At 37.6% G+C, this 23,733-nt stretch overlaps 1 long non-coding RNA gene across 1 annotated transcript in view; it reads right to left on the minus strand.

Moving 5' to 3' along the window:
- Window positions 1-23,733, minus strand: part of LOC311426573 — a 44,102-nt gene that overhangs the window by 12,839 nt on the left and 7,530 nt on the right. The window contains exon 2 of the long non-coding RNA XR_014686871.1: window positions 10,963-11,038. This is a non-coding gene — a long non-coding RNA (uncharacterized lncRNA). The remainder of the gene's footprint in view (window positions 1-10,962; window positions 11,039-23,733) is intronic.

Consider the following 23,733-nt stretch of genomic DNA (forward strand, 5'->3'; position numbering starts at 1 on the left):
GTATCCAGTCACATGTGTGTGTTCCATATGTCACTAAACTGCAAGCATTTATCTGTATATTCCCATCAAGAGCAATGTCCATGCAAGCTAAAACAAAGACATATGTAATCTCTTGTTATAGTAAGCAATTCAATGGTAGGGAAGCTGGGATTGTTTACTATTTCCTTATCATATGATTGGATGTATTTGTAATTTAATTATGACTATACCATATACGGAGCAAAGAGAGGTATATTTTTTTCCAGTTTTTCAGAATTCTGAACAAATTCTTCTTTAACAAAACATTATGTTAAGCATATTTTTTTCGGTGTTTGGTATGGGTCAGATAAAAAGATTCTTTCTTTCTTTCTTTCTTTCTTTCTTTCTTTCTTTCTTTCTTTCTTTCTTTCTTTCTTTCTTTTTCATTTTCTTTCTTTTTCTTCCTTTCTTTCTTTCTTTCTTTCTTTCTTTCTTTCTTTCTTTCTTTCTTTCTTTCTTTCTTTCTTTCTTTCTTTCTTTCTTTCCTTCCTTCCTTCCTTCCTTCCTTCCTTCCTTCCTTCCTTCCTTCCTTCCTTCCTTCCTTCCTTCCTTCCTTCCTTCCTTCCCTCCTTCCCTCCTTCCCTCCTTCCCATCTTCCCTCCTTGCTTCCAATATTTATATTTTAGTTAGTTAGTTACTTAATTATTTTAATAGGTATAATATCAACAATGTTCCTACATTATTCTAAATGTTATGAACATTAGCTTCATGAAAAATCCTTCATATAATTTAACTGATATATCTCTGTTATGATATGCAGCAGCTGTATTCGAGTCCTCCATTAAGAGAGCTATTTGGTAATCAACTTCCTTCTTTTTTTGTGAATGACTCATTCATGGCAATATGATGCCCCTTTTAGTTGTGTCATCACAGCATCCCATACTGTTATAATCTAACATAGACTCACAGAATGGAATTACAGAATAGCTTGGGTTGGAAGGGACCTTAAAATTCATGTAGTTCCAACACCCCTGCCATAGGCAGGAACCCCACCCAGTAGGTCAGGTAGCCCAGGGCCTAATCCAACCTGGTCTTGGGATGGGGTATCCACAATTTCTCTGGGCAAGACTTTCCTGTGCTTCACCACCCCGAGTGAAGAATTTCCTCCTAATCTAATTCTCCCCTCTTTTAGTTTAAAACCATTCCCCTTTTTGCTTTCATTATCTGAGTGAGCAAAGAGTTGCTCTCCATCTTTTTTATGTCCCCTTCAAGTACTGAAAGGTTTCAATGAGTTCATCCCAGAGCCTCCTCTTCTTCAGGCTGAACAGCCCTAGCTCTTTCAGCCTTTCTTCATAGGTTCTCCATCCCTCTGATCATCTTTGTGGTCCTCCTCTTGACCCACTCAAACAGGTCTACATATTTCTTGTGCTGGGGTCCCCACACCTGGACGCAGTGCTGGAAGGGGGGTCTCTGGATAGCAGAGCTGAGGGGTTACAATACCTTCCCTCAAGCTCTGGCCACCCCTTTGTTGATGCGCCCCAAGGTGCAGTTGGCCTTCTGGGCTGCAAGCACACACTGCCAGCTCATGTTGAGCTTTTCATCCACCAGAACACCGAAGTCCTTCTCTGCAGGGTTACTCTAAATGTGTTCTTCTGCCAGTCTGTACCCATGTCCAGGATTGCCCTAACCCAGGTGCAGCACCTTGCACTTAGACCCGTTGAATCTTATTAAGTTCACATTGGCCCAATTCTCATACTTGTCCAGGTCCCTTTGGATAGCATCCTTTCCTTCTGTTGTATCAAATGCACCACTTAGTTTGGTGTCATCTACAAATTTGCTGAAGTTGCACTTGATGCTACTGTCTGTGTCACTGATAAAGATGTTAAACAGTACCAGTCTCAGCCTTGAGGTACACCACTGTCACCAGCCTCCACCTGAATACAGAACCATTGACCACCACTCTCTGGGTGTTATCTTCAAGCCAACTCTTTATCCACAGAATGGTCCATGCATCAAATCTATATCTCTTCAATTTGGATACCGGGATGTCATGTGGGATAATGTCAAAGGCCTTACAGATGTCCAGGTAGATTACATCAATCAGTCTTCCCTTGTCAACTGATGCACTCACTCTATCATCGAAAACCACCACACTGGTCAAGCATAATTTACCCTTGGTGAAGCCATGTTGGCTGTCTCAGGTTACCTCTTTGTCTTACATGAGCCTTGACATGGAAGAAATGGAGGATATTTTCCATGATCTTGCCAGGCACAGAGGTGAGGCTCACTGGTCTGTAGTTCCCTGGGTCCTCCTTTCTACCCTTTTTAAAAATTGGGGTGATGTTTCCCTTCTTCCAGTCACCAGAGACTTTGCTTGACTGCCAGGACTTTTCAAATGTGATGGAGAGAGTCTTGGCAAGTACATCTGCCAATTCCTTCAGGACCCTGGGATGCATGTCATTGGATCCCATAGAGTTGTACTTTATGTACTTCAGCACCCCAGTAAAATAAGTGTGTGATAGAATAGAGATGGCATTTTTATGCTGTGCTATAATATTAACAAAATAAATTAACATACCATCAGAATTGTGGAGATACGTGAAAGCACATACTTTTTGTGATGACTAGTGTATAGGAATATTGTAGTTCATGCAATATTGTAATGACAGTGTATAAAAAAATGCATACTGTCTTTTGATGGGATCATCTCAGGAAACACAGTAACTGCCTGCTCATTCCCTGAATTTTCAAGACATTATGCTACATTACCATGCCCAGCTGTGGCTCTTATACAAATCAGATCCACCACTGAAATCACAGTGCCTGTGACAAACTATATATTTTGTGGACTTCTGTGGGAAATTTGTGGCACTTAATCATGTAAGTAAAGGCTACAGGGTCAAACTCATACACTGTAAGTTTTACTTGCAGCTGTTAAACACAGCCCCAGGATGAATTATGAGTACCAAAATATAACCCTCAGTTGAATGATCAAGGAACATTCTGAGATCTGATTGACTTAGGAAATACTGCACTTAACTACTTTCTGTAATTTTCATTTTTTGATGGGTATCACCCTACACCCCCAAGTCCACCCATGCCCCTAGGGCCACTGTAGATTATCTGATGATTTAAAAAAAGAGTTCAAATGTTCTTTCTTTTCTTGGAAGGAAATGTGAATTGTTTATACTTGTGAGGAAGAACTGTGGGTAATCTACACATTCTCATTATTCCATTTGGTTCAGCTACAAGATATATTTTTGGCTGGGGCAGCAGAAACACCCGGCTGAACCATTAAAAAAAAAAAAAAACTTTCTTTGGAGGGTGAGTTTGTGGAAGGGCAACATAAAAGGATGAACTGTTTGTGTGAAAGGAATCAATATTCACATGTAAAGGAAGTCTCTGAAGTTTCTGAAGCAGTCCCATGCTTAAATGACTCCCTCTGGAATAATCACATGAAGGTTCAAATCTAGTTTATTCTGCCACAGGGATTTTTGAAAGCTTTCTTCCCCCGTGCATTTTTTGTGACTAAAGGTATGAGGAAAATATGACAAGAGGAAAAAGGGGGGCTTTGGGATCACTTATACTTGAAAATATGTTTTGCCCCAGAAACTTTTTTTTTTTTTTTTAATGCAATTTACAATGTAATGATTTTTTTTTTGTGTGTGTTTGTGAAGTTTTTTTTTTTTGTTGTTTTTGTTATTTCAATAAAATTCAAGGTTATGTTAAACACTTTACACCTGCACTTTCAAAAATCTCTTTCATGCTCTGCTATATATATTAGTCTTAAATCAGTAAAAGGATACAGATCAATAGTCAAGTGAAATTATGAAGGGTTTTTCAAGGACTTTTAAACAAGGTTTGTCTGGACCTTTTGACTTCTGTTATTTCACAACAGCTAGCTGCAAAACAAGAAAACCATTTTTTGTTCTGAAAAAAAAAAAAAGAAAAAGAAAAAAGAAACAAAAATTAAAAGGAACCCGATATAAGGGACACAACATGTTGAAAAAGATATGTGGAATATGCATATTCTTGTTTTTTGTTGTTACTGTTGTTTGTTGGTTTTGTTGCTGTTTTTTTCCACTCTTATTCTTATTCTTATTCTTATTCTTATTCTTATTCTTATTCTTATTCTTATTCTTATTCTTATTCTTATTCTTATTCTTATTCTTATTCTTATTCTTATTCTTATTCTTATTCTTATTCTTATTCTTATTTTCTTATTCTTATCATTCTTTATTATTATTGGTTTAAATCTATCAGCAGGAAGGGTTGAAAATTGTACTTTCAAAGGGAGAGTGGACTACCTTATAATGGCACCTTTCACTTATAGAGGTTTGCTGGAGGGCAACACAAAATTCTTAGTGTAAAAATGAGTTTTAATGGCTTCATCTAAAATATATACATTGCTGGGTGGAGGTGGACTTCACTGCTTTAGGTAGTTTGCTTTCCTATTAAAAAGGTCCTTCTTTCATAAGGATCTTTATGACTGCCTAATCATAAAAGGAGAACATTTTGGTTCCTTTACAGAGAAGCATAATTTTCAGCAGATAAGAAAGTTAAGTGTTCACTTTGAAGCAGCTAGTTTAACCATTAAAATTAAATTTTAAGGTCCCAATCCAGCAGACACTGAACATAGTGGGGTTTAGAAATTGACTTCAGAGCAGGGAGACACAAGCTTAGGAACTTAAAGTGCCCATTCTTTCAACATTAAGAGTTTATGCCTGTTTTAAATAATTAAAAACCAGGGAAGATGATTAAATCAAATAGCTCAACCTCCTGGAAAGCTGTCTGTATGAACAGTTTCACTATTAACATGTGCCATTTGCACCAGGTCACTTCCTCTCTTATACAGACATCCATACTGCTGGAGCATAAGACATTCATTCCTTATTCAGATTTGCAATAAGGAACGCAAGATAAAGATGTGAACTGGAAGAGAACAGCTCTGATAGAAAGGCTGTGTTCTCACCTAATGCTTGCAAGTGTGGTCGCATTTGATGATAGCCAAGTTAAATAGGTCAGCAGCCCACTGAGTATAGTCAAATTCTGGTGTGCTTATTATTAAAGTGTATGTCACTAATTAGTAAGTAGGGAGTCTCCAGATCCTGGAGCTTACATTATTTTACTGCATCTTTCCAGGCAAACTTGTAATAATAATTCTGTGTTTCATGTCCTTCCACATGAAATACTGGATGTTTTTTATGTGCATTCTACAAGTTTTTTGTTTGTTTGTTACCTCATGGAGCTGATATGTACAATATTAAAAGTCGGTCATGTTTGCATTATATTCAAAATGTAAATAAGTAAAGGATAAGCTCCAGATGAGGCTGTAAACCTCTACAGTTATTTCCAAAGAGGGAAGAGGCTTCCCAGTTTATTTCCTTGCAAACGAAACAAACTTTTTTATTTTTTTATTTTTTTTAATCACTTCCCAGATGCACCATTTACTATCATGCTTTGTTTTCTTTGACTTCTGAAGAGACATGTTTGGAGACCTTCGGTGTCCTCCTGGACGAATCTGTTCCCACAGCAAACTTCAGAGAGAGGCCAAGGCCTGCAATTCTTTAATGTCAGTCTGTGATAAAATGATGAAGAAAATGTGGTGAATGGTCCCTTCTGTTGTTCACATATAATTTTAGAAATTACAGAAAGATTTTAGAACAATTTGAATATGTCTAAAGAGTTCATCACCACTAAGTGAACAATTTTTACCTGTTTCCACTAACCATAAGTGATGCACTTTCAAGACGATCATGAAGCTAGAGGACAAGATTAAACAATGTGGCAGGTAACTCATTTTGGTCTTAAGGTTAACATAGAATCATAGAATAGCTTGGGTTGGAAGGGACCTTAAAATTCATGTAGTTCCAACACCCCTGCCATAGGCAGGAACCCCACCCAGTAGGTCAGGTAGCCCAGGGCCTAATCCAACCTGGTCTTGGGATGGGGTATCCACAATTTCTCTGGGCAAGACTTTCCTGTGCTTCACCACCCCCTGAGTGAAGAATTTCCTCCTAATCTAATTCTCCCCTCTTTTAGTTTAAAACCATTCCCCTTTTTGCTTTCATTATCTGAGTGAGCAAAGAGTTGCTCTCCATCTTTTTTATGTCCCCTTCAAGTACTGAAAGGTTTCAATGAGTTCATCCCAGAGCCTCCTCTTCTTCAGGCTGAACAGCCCTAGCTCTTTCAGCCTTTCTTCATAGGTTCTCCATCCCTCTGATCATCTTTGTGGTCCTCCTCTTGACCCACTCAAACAGGTCTACATATTTCTTGTGCTGGGGTCCCCACACCTGGACGCAGTGCTGGAAGGGGGGTCTCTGGATAGCAGAGCTGAGGGGTTACAATACCTTCCCTCAAGCTCTGGCCACCCCTTTGTTGATGCGCCCCAAGGTGCAGTTGGCCTTCTGGGCTGCAAGCACACACTGCCAGCTCATGTTGAACATTTGGTAGACCAGAATTTTCAAGACTTTCTCTTCAGGGCAGTTCCTGATGAGTTCTTTCCCCACTCTGTCTGTCACCTCTTTGTCTGGCATATATTTGAGTCTGTTCTTGAAAACAGTACATAGTCATTGAATTACAGTGTAACGTATATAGCTTATTGTAATTGTCGGGTTAATTTCCCTATAGAATAATGGCAGTTATTCTGATGAAATGCTTGCTGAATGAATGATATACACTGGTGTTTTCCAAAAGGGAACTTCCTATCCCCTAAATTCATGCTCTCATTTAATCTCGCTCAAATTCAGAGTATGGATTTTTTCAGAGTATAAAATATTTCTAACAGTAGATATTCTCAAACTCTGTAATATTAAATTTGGTATTCTGGATTAGGACTCCTGAGTGTTACATTACAGCAATTTGCAAGCTAGTTGGGCAAATAAGGAACAAATAAAGAAATCAAGGTAAAATTTTTATTATTTTGTGGTTCATACTCCAGGACTATTTTTCAATTTTATGTTATAGAATCACTGAGTGAAAACTCCACATATCACTTCAGGTGTAGACATTTATAAAGTCGTAGTTTTTTCCAGAGAAACTAAACTCTGCACAGCTATTCCTTTTTCTCTCCCGACTAAATGAATTCTATGTTCTTTTTTATGTAAATTGCACAAGATGGGAGACTTTCTCTATCTTCCTCCAAGCCCAATCTAGAAAAGCTGATTAGGGGCTTCATTCAAAAGGATAAAAATATAAATTCCATCAACCTAAGATTAAAACTACTACCTGAGTAAAGGTCTTGACCATATGTTTACTACATAAGAAGTGAGCAACACATCTTCTCCAGCAATCATTATTTAAAATAAAAAATTCTCCCTTCCAAGTGAAAAATCATGCAACTTTTGAACAGGTGGGAGTTAGGGAATTCCTTACAATCACTTGGATCTTAGAAATCTGGAATATCTGCATCTTGGAAATGGTGAGATTACAGACATAACTTCATGTTTATTTTTTTTTCATTAGCTAAACTGAGGCACGTTCCCACTCAGCATGTAGGGAAACCAATCTGAGGTGTCTGCCCCATTCTGTAGATGTTAAGGGGAGGTAGATGCACCTTACTGAATCATTCCACTCTGAACTTCACATAAAGTTCTCTTTTCTGGAGGATGCTCTTCTGGAGTTCTGGAGAATCTCGGGCATACTGTTTTTGTTTGTTTGTTTGTTTGTTTAACAGATACATTTAAAATTGACATCCATAAGCAAAACTTTTCTAGATTCTACTTCTTTACATGTGTAAATGAACGTCATACAAGAGCAAACTTTGAGGAGTCTAAAGATTGGCAAACTTACGATGACAGTGAAGTTCAATTTTTTGTCCTTCTTTTAATTACAAGCAATTTTCATCCATTTCATTCATCTTCCTTTCATAAAGTCAGATCTTGCATTAAGAACAGTCATGTACTCATGCACTTATGACTAAAACATGGGGATGACAAGTAAGGTACAGATCTTTCTGAGTTGCTAAGAACCTCTATGCTACCTGCTTGCAGCTAAACACTGTACTACTGAGGAGACCTGTTCCTATATGTAGCTGTTTTTACACAGTTCTAGTGTTCATCAGGATCCAGACCTGAGATAATATCTCATTATTCATGAGTATTTCTACTTTTTTTTAGAGTAGCTCTAATGTCAATATTGTCACAGAATGCACACTTGAAAACTAGTGTGATGTTACATGTGGCTAAAGAATCATTTCAATATCTTATATTGAAATTAGTAACTCCTTTTGTCCTGTCAATTTCAGCAGGATTTTGTGAAGTTACTGAATAAATATACTAACCACTCAAACAAAACGAAATTATGTTAGTAAGAGAGTTAAATGTGAAAAACAGATACCTACAGAAAAATTGAATGTTCATATCCAGAAAACAAAGCAGAAAACAATGCCTGCCAGTAACCAAATACAAGTAGATAACTCCATATATATATATATTTAATAACAGATGCACAAAGCCATGAACATTAGCCTGTTTTTCTCTCTCTTTTTCTGCTATATTAATTCCATTAGAAAACAGACTTTTGTTAGGTCTTTAATGGTTTCAGATAGAATACCCTGTAATTTCACAGATATGCCTCCTCTTTAATGATCTTTGATGTGACTAGCTTCCAAAAGCCATTTACAATCCTCCAGTAGCTACAAAAACTTTGACTCTAATCTAAGAATTTTTATATAATGAGAGCATTCAGCATCACACTCTGTGATGCTGTATTGCCAAATTAGGAAAACCAGCTCAGCCTTCTAATCTTCTTTTCTTTAATCATAATCTTTATCTGGCAGTGGAGAAAGTCATCAAACTTGAAAGATATTTTTTCAAGGAAATGCAATATTTTTTTAAATATTTGGACTATTCAAATTAACTGAAGACAAACTAGTATCAAAGAATCAGTAGTTATGCATTCACAAGCATTTTCCCTCCACATTTATTTTTCACTCATGAATGACCACATCATGTTAAGTAATTAACATAACTTATATCAATTATTTGCTGCTGTGATGCATGAATTAAAAAGTCGTTATCCTATTTTTGTTGTTGCTGCTGTTTTAATAACTGCATTTTTACCACTGTGTTTAACTTAATTTACATTTGGTATTACAGGGTTATAACAGTTACATAACTGTCCAGGTGACAGAATTATGTGTTTGTTATTTGGAACAGCACCTTCTTATCTGTCCATACTGAAATGGCCTCAGCTTGTACCACTCATTTGTCATGATTGTTTTCTGATTCTTGACAGGTTGTTCCTAAAACTTGATTAACAAGAGGTTTAGAGTAGACCACAGGATTTCCAAGAGTTAACTGGGTGAACCTGGTCATTCCCTCTGCCTAACATGTTCATCTGATTTGTCTTTTTCAGTGACCTTTTGATTTGTAGTCATCTGCATTCTTTTCATACATTATTTCATTTTATTTTACTGGAGAGCACTTTGGAATGTCTGTCATGAAAAGAACAACATAAATATTAATGTATTGATAGTGTTATGGTTTTTCAAGACTATTTTTCATTTCACGGGTTTTAAGAGCTACAAAATTTACTGACTGTACAGAAAATATAGTATAATGGACTTTCTGAAATGCCCTGAATGAGACAAAATATATGAATTATTAATCCCATGGAAGTCAGTGCTGTCTTGCATATAGACAAAATTTTCTGTGCCAATTTGAAATTTTGCTTCTTTCTATCACTGTGATAGAGTTGTGATACATATATTTTATGCTTTTAGTCTTCAAATAAGCATATGTTCCTAATTGCATCCTAAAAAACAGTGATATGAATACATTCAATGTGCACACTGTCATCATCAGGATGCACTTTGAACCTCCCAAAACTACAGGGAATCTGAAGGTAGATATTCACATAGACTGCTCCTCCTCCACCACAGAAAAGCAACTTCAAATGCCATTTGAGACAAGGGGTACATGCTTTAGGGATACCTTAGCTCATTTTATTCCTCACTTTTTTTTTTTTCTTTTTTTTTTTTTGTGGATATTCTGACATCTGGGCTCAATGGCTAAGTCATAAACTGTGAGTCTCATTTATCACTCCATGGGAGGGAAGCCATCACAATCCGTAAATCTAGAGCAGAGCATCTAATACAGACTAATGAAAACAAATGGTGCTACTCTCATATCTTAACTCATCCAGCTGTTTTCAAAATCATGAATGTTTAAGTGCCCTGAATCTTAGATAGACTTTATAAAGTGGTGGCCAAATTCAACTGAATCAGATGGAGAATGCATTAAGCCTAGTCTGTTGCCCTTACTTCTGATTTGGATGTGTTGTAAAGTTGGTATGAGATGAGATAAGTTTTCCTATTAAAAGCAAAACTCCAAACATTAACATTTCATACTGAAGAAAGATCTGGAAGATGTTGAATGACTTTTTTATTTTCCACTGGTTCACCTGCAACCAATTATTTCTACCTTCTTGTAGTTCAGTGTCTCTTTTTACCTTTGCCTACTGTCCTACTGCTTCATGGAATGTATTTTACAACACTGATAACTTACATATATTGTACATATTGTACATATATATTGTATATCTGAACAAGGCACAAGATACCCACCATGCTCACGTATGCTTTTGCATCTACAGAAGCAGGAGCATACATAAATACATAACATTTTTCCACATCTATCTTCTCTCAAAAGCATAGGTAATTTGTACTGGAAACCAACAACCAACTTGGCCACAAGCTGGGCAACCAAATAGTTACCAAATACTAAGGAAGTTGTATTTGAAGATGGTCTGCAGCCATTTAACTTATCCACCATCATTTAACATCATCCACCATCAGAGCTCAAATTCATTGATCTTTAGAGCATAGAGGAAAATTAATCTTCTAACTCAAGTGATTGCCTAAGAGATACTGGGATCAGTGTGATTACAAAAATATATTTTAATTTTAATCCCTAAACATTCTCTCAGAATGCATTAAAGTGCATTTTAGAAATCAATTAGTAAATAAATATGTTAAACTGACTTAAAGAGCAGTATGTATACCTCCCTTCGGGTCATTGTTATGTTGAGCTCAGAACCTGAGACAAATGGCAACAAGCTGCAGAGCAGGACGAGAAACCTAAGAAACAGAAATATGCAATTATTATTATTATTTATTTTTTTTTTAATTGAAAAATGTCGCAAGCAAGACAATAAAGCTGGAAGACTGCAATATTCTGTATATTTGAAATACATAGCATCTTTATTTTTAATCTTTTACAGAATCATGTAGCTGGGTGTGACAGCAAAATCTATCTTGTTCTTTTCTGTTGTTATGCTGGTTTTCCTGTTATCATGCCCAAACCTTGAAACCAGTTGCAGCCTGGCTTTCAAAGCTTCCTTTTATCTTGACAGGATTTTTATTCCTTCTAGCAGTAAAATCACGTGACTATTTAAGTTGTGGAAATATTGTGTTCCATGCCTTTTTTTTGTCCAAAGGCATGGGGAAAAAACAAATTTTATTTATGGGGAAAACAAAACAAAACAAAACAAAATAAAACACCACAACCCTCAAGCTGTTCAGCTTTAAATTATGGATGTTTAGACAACATTTAGATCATGTGCAGAAGATTACAAATTATGGTCAGCACTGTATTTTTTAATGCACTTTTACAAATCAAGGCTTTTTTGTTTGTTTTTCTTTTTCTCTCTCTCTCTTAATTTCTTCTTTTTTTTTTTTTTTTAGTAAATTAATTAATTATTTAGTTTGTGTTGAGAAATACACAAAAATATCTGGATACAGATAAGTCTACATTTATTTATTTTATTTTATTTTATTTTATTTTATTTTATTTTATTTTATTTTATTTTATTTTATTTTATTTTATTTTATTTTATTTCGCTTCGTTTCATTTCGTTTATATCATTTTATTATGTATTTTTAAAATTGTAAGAAACATTACCTTTCAATCTGAGCTTTTCTTTATGAAATTGATATACAGGAAATGCTTTGCATATCTACTTTGCCTTAAAAGAGGTATATTTTTAGCCATCTTATACAAGACACAAATATCTAATCCGGAGTCTAAAGTGCTATGAAGTTTTATTTGGTAGCTATCCTCCAAATTAAAGATGAGAAACAAACAAAGCACTAAAATATCCTAGGTCTCTGCAGAGGTACTGGAGCACATTCCCAGAAATCCCCTTTTTGGGACAGCAATACATCTTTTCACCATGAAGTTGTCTTCATGGAGTACATCTTGGTTTATTTCTGTTTCATATGTCAACAGTAAGAAAATCCATGTGTGTTGAATTCATGTGCTCAGCAAAAAAGGGCTTTGCTGAGTAAAGAGGATGACCTTTATATCTCTCACTTTTCTGCCAAATTTTATGAACATCCTAATTGATATTATTAGCAGAATTTTTATTAAAGTTAGTTAATTAATTAATCACAAATGGCATTTTTATTCTTTCCCACTGATTTTTTACCAGGAATATAATTCAAGTTGTTATACCAGTATTTCAGTGGTTTGCTTGCCACTTGGATTAATTTGTCCCTTTGTCTGATGACTTGTTAAGCTCTAGGATGCTCACTTCATCACCTGGCAAAAAAAGCCCATGTAGCCCTATTTCTCAAAATCAGAATCTCATCCGTAAGTTTTGGAAGAGAAGAAAGAATAATTTCATTTATTATAACAGAAACATTTTGCTACCAAGAGAAATAGTGTATACAAAGATAATAAATAAATCACTAATGTGATGACACTAAATAAATAAATAAATAAATAAATAAATAAATAAGGGCAGGGAGGAGGGGCAGGGAGTGGACCTTAAACAATATTGATAATGGAAGCCCTGTGCAAGGCTCTGATTAGACCTCATGTATAAGACTTGGCATAATTCAGGAGAAAGAAAAGTGAGTTTAGCCTGGTCTGTGTGCAAGTGAAGTAACATCATACAGAGATTGTTCTACAAATGGAGATTAAACAAGTATGGTACATTTTAGACTGTTAAAACACAGACTAAATGAATATGAGATTTTATGAATACATCTTCAGTCCTGAAGACCAGAGATCATTCTGTCAACTAAATCAAGGACTTCTCTAGAATATACCACAACACCCTTTCTGGTCAAAATTTTGTTCTCATGGAAACCAATGTGTAAAAAGAAGGGAGAAAAAGAAAATACTGTATGTGTCTGAAATGAGGATGTGCATTTGAAATTAGGAATTAGGAATGTATGTCTGAAATTAGAAATATTCATGTGAACCCAGTAGCTGGAAAGCATTTCTGGGTAAAGATATATCCAATAAGAATATTGTGATCAGAAAGACGCAGAGAAAAAACATGTTTAAGTTAAAGCACACAACTGGAATGAGATCTAATGGTTTTAAGCTGATTATGGTTATTAACATATCAACATTAACATATCAACATATTTTGGTTGAGGACTTGGAGGCTTTTAACAAACGTAACAATGAAGTTTAGAAAGCTTTAAAAAATGATGGTGAGGGGGAAGGGTGGAGGTAATTGCATAACTATACGGAGAAATTAGGAAGATGATGTAGCCTGTCAGGGGAAATCACAGTGGTACCTCTGGATGGTGCAGGAGATGGAAGATGGCCTCCACCACTCAGAACTTCTCCTCAAGTCTTGTGCTACTTCATCATATATGTAAAGATCCAGTAGGCAAATTCCAGAGAAAATTAACATTAGCAAGAAGGGGAAGAGCTGTGAAGGAGGTCATTTCTGTCTGTGAATTAATTTAATTACACTTAAGAGTTTCAGTGTAAAAGAATTTCAGCTAGAAAGAAAAATGGAAGAGAAGGATCTCTGATAAGAAGCAAATCTCACACTGGGGAGAAAAAAAAAAAAAAGAAAGTGTTACCACTTTGCTAAACAGTGATGTCTTTCTGCTCTTAGAATTAAGAGATCAGGTATAAATTTTGTAATGTTTGACCCATGTACCACAGAGACCACTCTCAGAACAGAAATAACTTCTGAAACAGCAACAGAGCAAAGCCACCCAAACTCCAACCATAGTGCTCAGTCCTGCCCACGGGGCACCCACTCTCACCTGAAGTGCTGAGCCTGGGGGCCATGCCAGGCACCTCTCAGTAATGTCAAGCACAGCCACTGCTAGGCCCCACCACCCAATCAGTGCCTCACACCAGGGATTTTGTGCGGGAAAGTGTTACATGGCCCTGATTGTGGAGATACAGGCAAGCAGCAAAAGGCTCTCCAGGCCTGCAGATGCCTAGAAGTTGCTCAGTGTTGAAGGGCAATGAATGAGAAAAGAGGTGCTACAGTGGGAAAAATCTCATGGCTAGGCTGTGTAGAGAGCAACATTTTAAACTGCCTGGTTTTAACTAAATGAAGTCACAGGGTCCATTTTTGGTTTATTTTTTCATCACACAGCACAGAAGCTTTTGCATATGCTCAGATATGGCCGTGGGAAAAAAATAAATTAATTAAAAAGTATGTATTAAATAACAGTGGAAGGTGTTGTGGTGACATCTTTCAAAGTGGTGTGTGAGCAAATGTAAATGCATATATGAATCTGAAAAAGAGAATCAATGTATATATTACAAACTTAGTGGTTTAAATAGTATGAAACTGGCTATAGCTTTAGGAGATTTTTCAGACAGTTTAAAAGATACTTGCAGGAAATTTGATAATAACAGATTACTTATGAGGAATGTATATTTCTCTGCATACTGTTTTATAGTGATTTTTAATTCTAGAGGACCTGGTCCCAGACTTCTTATTTGGCCAAAACTCTATTCTCCTGCTACAAACTTTGTCTGACTAAAGCTTAATTTGTTCAATGGCTTCATTTTGAAGCTCACTATGAAAAACTCAACATGAGCCATCAACATGAGCTTGGAGCCATGAAATCCATCTGTATCCTGGGCTGCACCAAGAGAAGCATGGCCAGCTGGATGAGGGAGGGGATTGTCCCTCTCTACTCTGTTCTTGGGAGACTCCACCTGGAGTGCTGCATTCAGCTCTGGGGACCCCAGCACATGAAGGACATGGACCTAATAGAGCACGTCCAGAGGAGGACCATGAGGATAATCAAAGGGCTGGAGCACCTCCTATAAAGACAGACTTAGGGAGCTGGAGTTGCTCAGCCTGGAGAAGAGAATGCCACCCTATAGTGGCCTTACAGTGCCTAAAAGGTGCCTACAGGAAAGGTGGAGAGGGACTCTTTGTAATGGGGTACAGAAAAGCGGTAATGGTTCTTATACTAAAAAAGGGTAAATATACTTTGCTATGAGGAAGGTGATAAACTGGAACAAGTTACCCAGAGAAGCTGTGGATGCCCCTTCCATGGAAGTGTTCAAGGCCAGGTTGGAAAGGGCTTTGACCAACCTGGTATAGTGGAAGGTGTCCCTGCACATGGCAGGTAGGTAGAACTGTGTAATCTTTAAGGTTCCTTTCAACTCAAAGCATTCTATGGTTCTAAGATTCTATCATTCCAGTCTTAGATCTGGAAAATAAAATTAATAAAATAAAATTTAGAAAATACCATGAATAAGAGAAGGAAAATGGAAGGCAAGGCAAGGCAAGGCAAGGCAAGGCAAGGAAAATTGTGGAACATTTGTGTCCATGAGTTTGACAAACTGGAATTAAAAAATTTTCTCCCAGTATTTTCACCTTTAGTGTCTAACCTGGAAGAGTAGTAAATACTTATATTTAGATTTCCATGTAATTTTGCCATTTTCGTGTATAATCCAACAGAAATATCACTTTACATAGTATATTCTAAATTCTTGCACAGAATACCATTAATTAATGTTCCCTTATATTCTTGTGTGGTATCAGTGTTGGCTGTCCTTCCTTCTGTTGTATTAACTGCACCACTCAGCTTAGTGTCATCTGCAAATTTGCGGAGGGTACACTCGATCCCACTGTCTATGTTACTGACAAAGATATTAAACATCACCGGTCCCAGGACAGACCCCTGAGGCACACCATTTGTCACCAACCTCCAACCAACCTCCACCTGGCTATAAAGCCATTAACTCCAACTTTCTGGGTGAGGCTATCCAACCAATTCCTTATCCACCAAACAGTCTACCCTTCAAATCTATATCTTTTTTTTTTTTTTAAATGAGAGTGATGTTCCCTTTTACCAGTCACTATGGACTTTGCTTGAATGCCAGAACTTTTCAAATCTGTTGGAGAGAGACATGGCAACTACATCAGCCAATCCCTTCAGAAAACTGGGATGCATGTCAGCATAGACTTGTACCTGTTCCTTTCATCAGGTGGTCTCAAACGTGCTCTTTGCTTACAGTGGGAGGGACTTTGTTCCCCTAACCCTCACTTACAGGTTCAGGGACTCAAGAGAAATGGGAAGCCTGACTGGCAGTGAAGACTGAGGCGAAGAAATTGTTGAGCACTTCAGCCTTCTCCCTGTCTGTTGTTACCTGTCCTCCTTTCTCATCTCTCAGAGGAGGTACACTCTCCTTGGCCTTTCTTTTATGATCAATGTGCCTGTAGAATTCCTTCTTGTTATTCTTTATAACTTTTGCCAACCTCAATTCCATACGTGCCTTCACTTTCCCAATCCTATCCCTTCACATCTGGACAACATCCCTGTACTCTTTCCAGGCTACATGTCCCTGCTTCTATTTCCTGTACATTTCCTTTATACACTTCAGTTTGACCAGCAGGTACTTGCTCAGCCATCCCAGTTTCCTACCCTCCCTGCTTGCTCACTTATGCAGGCGTCTGGGGAGCTCTTGTGGTCTAAGAAAAAAATCCTTAAAGAGCTGCCAGCTCTCTTCAACTCCTCTTTGCCGAGGGAAAATATTCCAGGAGAACTCATCCACCACATCTTTAAACAAATGGATAAAGGGTTCTGAGTTCTGGAGACTCTTAAGAAACTATTTGGAATTAACAGACCTTCAGTCTACTTGAATATACTAGGTCATGTGGCAGTCTCAGATTTGAGTAGTAAAATCTGCTCTGCCTTTTGGGTAGATTCTATTGTATTGCACTTCCTAGAAAGACAGCACAAAAATATAATAGTAGTTTCTACTCTTGGTTGAGCTGGACCACGTAAGCACTTCCAATTCAGCACAAAGACTTTTAGGATTGAGGCCAAGATAATTATATGGTGTAATTTTGCCTTTCAAGAGCTGCTCTCAGTTCTAACAAAAATGTCAATAAAGTTTATTTCCTTTCAAAACACAATTTATCTTATAGTTGCAGTCATACAGAGTTCAGTGTTGGTAGCTGTGACACAGAGGGTCCTGCAGAGCTTTACAGTCTGATTCTCTTAAAATCTCTATGTGCCAAATGCTTTTGAAAGAAACAAAGTTACTGTGTCATTCAGCAATCCGAAACTGATGCCAACAGTAGTGGTAAAGCAATCAGCCAGTGACATCACCCTCACTCAAATTCTGTTCTTCTCATTCAACTGCTATCTGCTATTTAAGATGATACTTTCTACTGAATTCCTCAAGGAACTCTAAAGCAATACTGAAATATTCCCCCACCCTTCCCCCGAAGCTTGGTGTAGATTTTTTCCACATCGTTATATGTTCAACGTTTTATTCAATTTCTTTGAAAATGCAATACTTTTGAACTTTATCTAAAGATTATCACATAACTCTATTCCATTAGATGTAACTGATTTTCTTATAGCTGTTTTGACCTGAAATTACAATTCTTGAATATTCCTTTAGGAATTCTCAACAGAAGAAAATCTCAGAATGAAGCCCAGGTCAACTGCATTAGATATTTTATTTTTAGGAATGTAATTGGAATGATAAACTGTGTAATAACAGATGAATAGACCTCTGCACTGTGGCCTAAGAGACATTATAGATTCTAACTTCATCCTTTCCAAAATAATCTGACCCATGATTTACATGTATTTCTACTTCTCCCTAAATATGTATTTCTGTATATATACATGTATGTTTATGTATGTATACTTTTATGCATACACACAGACTTTCACAATCTGATATCGTTGAATAATAGAATGACAGAATGACTTGGGTTGATAGGGATCTTAAAGAACATCTAACTCCAACCCCCATCCATAAGCAGGGATGCCACCCACTAGATCAAGTTGGCCAAGGCCTCATCCAGACTGGTCTTGAACACCTCCAGAGATGAAGCATTCACAGCTTCTCTGGGCAACATGCGTCAATGCTTCATTACAGTCAAGAATTTCCTCCTAATGCCTAGCCTAAATCTATCCTCTTTTAGTTTAAGACTACTCCACCTTGTCCTGTCATTTTCTACCCAAGAAAAGAGTCCTTCTCCATCCTTTTTATAAGACGCCTTTTAAGTATTGAAAGGCTGCAATGTGGTCTCCCCAAAGCTTTCTCTTCTACAGTCTGAACATCCGCAGCTCTCTCAGCTTTTCTTCATAGCTGAGGTGCTCCAGCCCTCTTATTAATTTTGTAGCCCTCCTCTGGACTCACTCTAACAAGTCTTTATCTTTCTTGCGCTGGGGACCCCAAACCTGGAAGCAATATTCCAGATACTGGAATATGAGAAGAATTGTGTCAAAAGGTGATTTTAATTTGCCTTGTATGAATCATACTGCTATATGACTGTATTTTCAGCATATACGAAAAATATAATTGCCACTCAGAATCATCTTGTCTGTCTAAGCAAAATGGAGATGTACCGTTGTAGTTAGATGGGTATCCCCTACGTAGTTATATATGATGCTAGAGATGTAATGGTGCCATTTCTATTAAATTCATTGTACTTAAAATAAAATTAAATTAAATTAAATTAAAATAAAATAAAATAAAATAAAATAAAATAAAATAAAATAAAATAAAATAAAATAAAATAAAATAAAATAAAATAAAATAAAATAAAATAAAATAAAATAAAATAAAATAAAATAAAATAAAATGTGGTCTTACTGGAAATTACAAAATTAATGTGATGGATTGTATGGAGGGCATATTATAAATTGTACTCCAAGGTTTTGAATTAGAGGAAATTTATAAAGGGAATGACAATTGCTAAACAACTGAAAACTTCTATTGCATCTTCAATAAATCTGCATAACAATGCAGTAGGGAAATAGATTATTCTGGATTAATTTAATGAATTTTAAAATGGATGTACTCAGACATGCTATAACACAAAGGTATTCCGGGCTGTCTGAACAGAGTGCAAGAGGGAATGTCTTATTTTTTCAATTAAAATAATATGCCTTTACAGTTGTTCTGTTGTTTATCTCAGTATTATCTAATAAACATACACAGTACTCCCAGAACACCTTGCTCTTTTTGCATTCTGTTTTTGCTATTCTACTTCAGTTCATTTAAGCAAAACCTTTTCAGCTTTAAGATTGTTGATCCCAAAGACAACGACACAGATAACAAAGCACTTTGAAAGAACATATTTTCTTGCACACATGTGTGCCTAAGGATTTTTTTAAACACCACATTCACATTAGCTTTTTAAAAACTTCTCTAGCATAGCCTAGGTTCATGAACATAAATGGAAATGAAGGGAGTGTGTACTCAAGGAATTTCACAGAATCACAGAATTTTCTAGGTTGGAAGAGACCTCAAGATCATCGAGTCCAACCTCTGACCTAACACTAACAGTCCCCACTAAACCATATCCCTAAGCTCTACATCAAAACGTCTTTTGAAGACTTCCAGGGATGGTGACTCCACCACTTCCCTGGGCAGCCTGTTCCAGTGTCCAACAACCCTTTCGGTAAAGAAGTTCTTCCTAAGATCCAGCCTAAAACTCCCCTGGCTCAACTTAAGCCCATTCCCCCTCATCCTGTCACCAGGCACGTGGGAGAACAGACCAACCCCCACCTCGCTACAGCCTCCCTTGAGGTACCTATAGAGAGCGATAAGGTCGCCCCTGAGCATCCTTTTCTCCAGGCTGAACAAGCCCAGCTCCCTCAGCCGCTCCTCGTAGGACTTGTTCTCCAGGCCCCTCACCAGCTTCGTCACCCTTCTCTGGACCCGCTCAAGCACCTCGATGTTCTTCTTGTAGCGAGGGGCCCAAAACTGAACACGGTCCTCGAGGTGCGGCCTCACCAGAGTTGAGTACAGGGGGACGATCACCTCCCTAGCCCTGCTGGCCACACTGCTTCTTATGCAAGCCAGGATGCTGTTGGCCTTCTTGGCCACCTGAGCTCACTGCTGGCTCATATTCAGCCGACTATCCACCATCACTCCCAGGTCCTTCTCTGCTTGGCAGCTCTCCAACCACTCACCTCCCAACTGGTAGCTCTGCTTGGGGTTATTGCACCCCGGGTGGAGGACCCGGCACTTGGCCTTGTTAAACTTCATGCAGTTGACCTCAGCCCATCGGTGCAGCCTTTCCAGATCCTCCTGCAGAGCCTTCCTACCCTCAAGCAAATTGACACACGCACCTAACTTGGTGTCATCTGCAAACTTACTGAGGGTGCACTCAATGCCCTCATCCAGATCATCGATGAAGATATTAAAGAGGACCAGCCCCAGCACCGAGCCCTGGGGGATGCCACTAGTGACTGGCCTCCAGCTGGACTTGACTCCATTCACCACGACTCTTTGGGCCCAGCTATCCAGCCAGTTTCTAACCCAACGAAGCGTGCGTCAGTCCAAGCCAAGAGCAGCCAGTTTCTTGAGGAGAATGCTGTGGGAGACGGTGTCAAAAGCTTTGCTGAAATCAAGGTAGACCACATCCACAGCCTTCCCCTCATCCACCCAGCGCGTCACTTTGTCATAGAAGGAGATCAGGTTCGTCAAGCAGGACCTGCCTTTCATAAACCCATGCTGACTGGGCCTGATCGCCTGCTTGCCCTGCAAGTGCTGCGTGATGACTCTCAGGAGGATCTGCTCCATGAGCTTCCCTGGCACTGAGGTCAAACTGACAGGCCTGTAGTTCCCCGGGTCTGCCCTCCGGCCCTTCTTGTAGATGGGCGTCACATTTGCTAGCCGCCAGTCAACTGGGACCTCCCCCGATAGCCAGGACTGTTGATTAATGATGGTAAGTGGCTTGGCCAGCTCCTCTGCCAGTTCTCTCAGTACACTTGGGTGGATTTTGTCAGAATGTTTTTTTTGTTTGTTTGTTTGAATGAAGGTTATTTGATACTATGCAGGACAATTGAATTATTTCAGATTCTCTCATATTTGTTTTGCAAAGGCTTCAGTTCCACAGAAGTGATGTATCCTGGCTGCTTTTTGCAAACATGAAGAGCTTTAAAATGTTCATAACCTAGTTGAGAAGATCAGGGCCAAAGATAAAAAGCCCAAATGAAATTGGGTCCCAATCATATAATTGCAAACATATGCACACATATCCCTTGCCTGTTGCAGTCCAGCTTACAGTAAATAAATGCAGGTCTTCTATGTCTAGTGTCCCTCCAATTCCTTGCTGTGTTTCTTGTTCTGTAGTGTAGTAGTTCTATGAAATAGTACTGAAAATGAACACAGTATTTCTCAGAAGTGTTGAAACAATGAGGTATAAAACCAAGGTAAGTGGAAAATATTACAGGTGAAAATACAAAACACAGATGGTAATATATATATATATTTAAGGTGTTTTCTTATTTAAATTAATTAGTTTGGATATAATCATAAGTAAAACAGAAAAGAGTATAGAATTCTTTGGAAGTCTTTTTTTTTTTCTTTTTTTTTTCCCCTTTTTTAGCATGCTTTGAAGGAAGTGAACCTGTGCTCTGTTAAATTAAATGTTAGAATTTAATCCTATAGCTTGGGCTGTGGAGTAGTAGTAATAGTAATAAGATAATAAGAGATCAAGGAAGGGCATATTTGAATAGAAGAAGAAGCAATTCTGTGAGAAATTCAAGACGATCTGAAGAAAAAATAAAAATAAAAAAATGGCCAAGATTTAACATACTCGGAGAAAACTAAATTATTACTACTTGCATCATGGAATTGGTAAGATACAGAACCTACTTGCCTCATCACCCCACTGGACGCACAGTTAAATGAGGCATACAGAATTTTCTTAGAATTGTATCCCAATATCATGACTTGTGTGTGCATATTCCTACACAAGCAGCCTAAGATTCTTAGTAGTAGGGCATTCTAAACCTGATTTCAGCAGAATGGAAACAAGTTTTAATTAGTAGTGTAACACTACTCTGCTAACATCCACCTTTAGTAAAAAACCTAAATAGTGAAAACCAAGCTAACAAAAAGCATCTGTAACTGCTGTAGACACTCTCTGTAAATGAAAAATTGTCACATTTTTATGTCATCAGCATTGGTGAGTCTTCGGTCTAAAGCCAGATTCCAATAAAGACATATGAAGTTTCTTATTTAAAGAAAAGTACTGGCCTACTATGCTAACAAATCTTGCAAAATACTTTTTTTTTTTTTTTTTTTTTTTTTTTTTTCCTGAAAGAGCTTCTCTTTGGATAAGACTTACACAGTTTTGCAAGGTTTAGAATTTGTATCCAGCATAAAGTCATAGTGTTAGCCTGGAAATAGATGCTGTCCTAGTAAGGGAATTGAGAAGTAAGAACCATCTCAGACTTTCAGACCATCTGAAACTGTTCACTGGGAACCCCTTCATGAATACTGTATTCCTTTGCTGTATGTGCTGCCTGCAGTGTCTGGGATAGAAACAAAAGAGTTTCTTTCTCATGAAACTCACTGCTAAACACTTTTACTACCATTTATAGCATGAAATCATTATGAAGGTGCTTAAAGAAAGGAAGAAGATAGGGAAAAAATTTCTCTTATGGGCAAAAATCTCAAACAAAATATCCTCCATTTATTATCTTCTTAAAAGTGTTGTCATAATACAATCATGGAAATGAAGAGCTGAAATCATAACACGTATTTCTTCAATTTTTGATGCATATACTTACCAGTTAGAGCAGAATTAAAAAAACAGCAAGCAAACAAAACCCAATACACACATGAAGCCATATAGCTGAATTCAGGGAATTTGAAAGAGCATGAGAAATTCCCACTGGAACCATTCCCAATACATTGTATAAATACAAGAGAGAGAAGTTTTTGGGTGTGTTTTCCCTCCTCCATTTTTCAGAGAATGCTGAGTGTGAGGAATGAAACATTGCTGAGGCAGTCAGCAACACCTCTTCTTTCCTGATTTCTGTCTTTTTTGCCCTTTCAGACTCACCAGCTTTCTCTCTCTTCTCTCACTCTTCCACAAAAGACTTCCAGCAGAGAGCAGCTGGTGCCTCGTTTTGGCTGCTTTCCCCAGACTCTGGGGTCTTTCACTAGAAATCAATGGTTGCTTATTTTCCCCTGTACTGTGTTTTTTATGTGTGGACTGACATGGCCTCAACCATACTAACCCATTCTGCTGAGCTATTTCCATTCAGATGTGTCTTTTTACAAATAGCGGAAATTAGTAGAGGGCCAGTGTCAAACTGCTTGTCACATCTTGTTTTCAATCTGTTGAAATCAGGTTTATAGTGTCCTATTCAGAAGCCTAGACTGCTTTTGAATGCACACAATGCATTTCAGACATTCCATCAGGCAATAAATGCAGAACTTCACATTGCTATTAAAAAATAATCAAAATGATTAGTCTTTTGAAATTTCTAACGTAACTTGTTTGCTCGGAATTTGTTGTCTTAATTGTGCTACATCACTTGTTTGTAGGTATTCATCACCATAAGATGTAAAATCATTTGTAGTAGATCTGTCAGTGTTGCAGTTGTATCGTGAATAAGTTCTCCTATTGATTTAGCTGTAATGAATGAATGTGTAAGTGAATGAATGAATAATCAGAGGATTGCTAGAATGGATGCAGTAAGCCTGAGCTACTGGTATTCTTTTTGATTTCTAGAGACTTCTGTAAAATGTAGTCTTGTATTATATCTCCACATAATGA

Source organism: Aythya ferina (assembly GCF_964211825.1).
Source record: "Aythya ferina genome assembly, chromosome: Z".
NCBI lineage: Eukaryota > Metazoa > Chordata > Aves > Anseriformes > Anatidae > Aythya > Aythya ferina.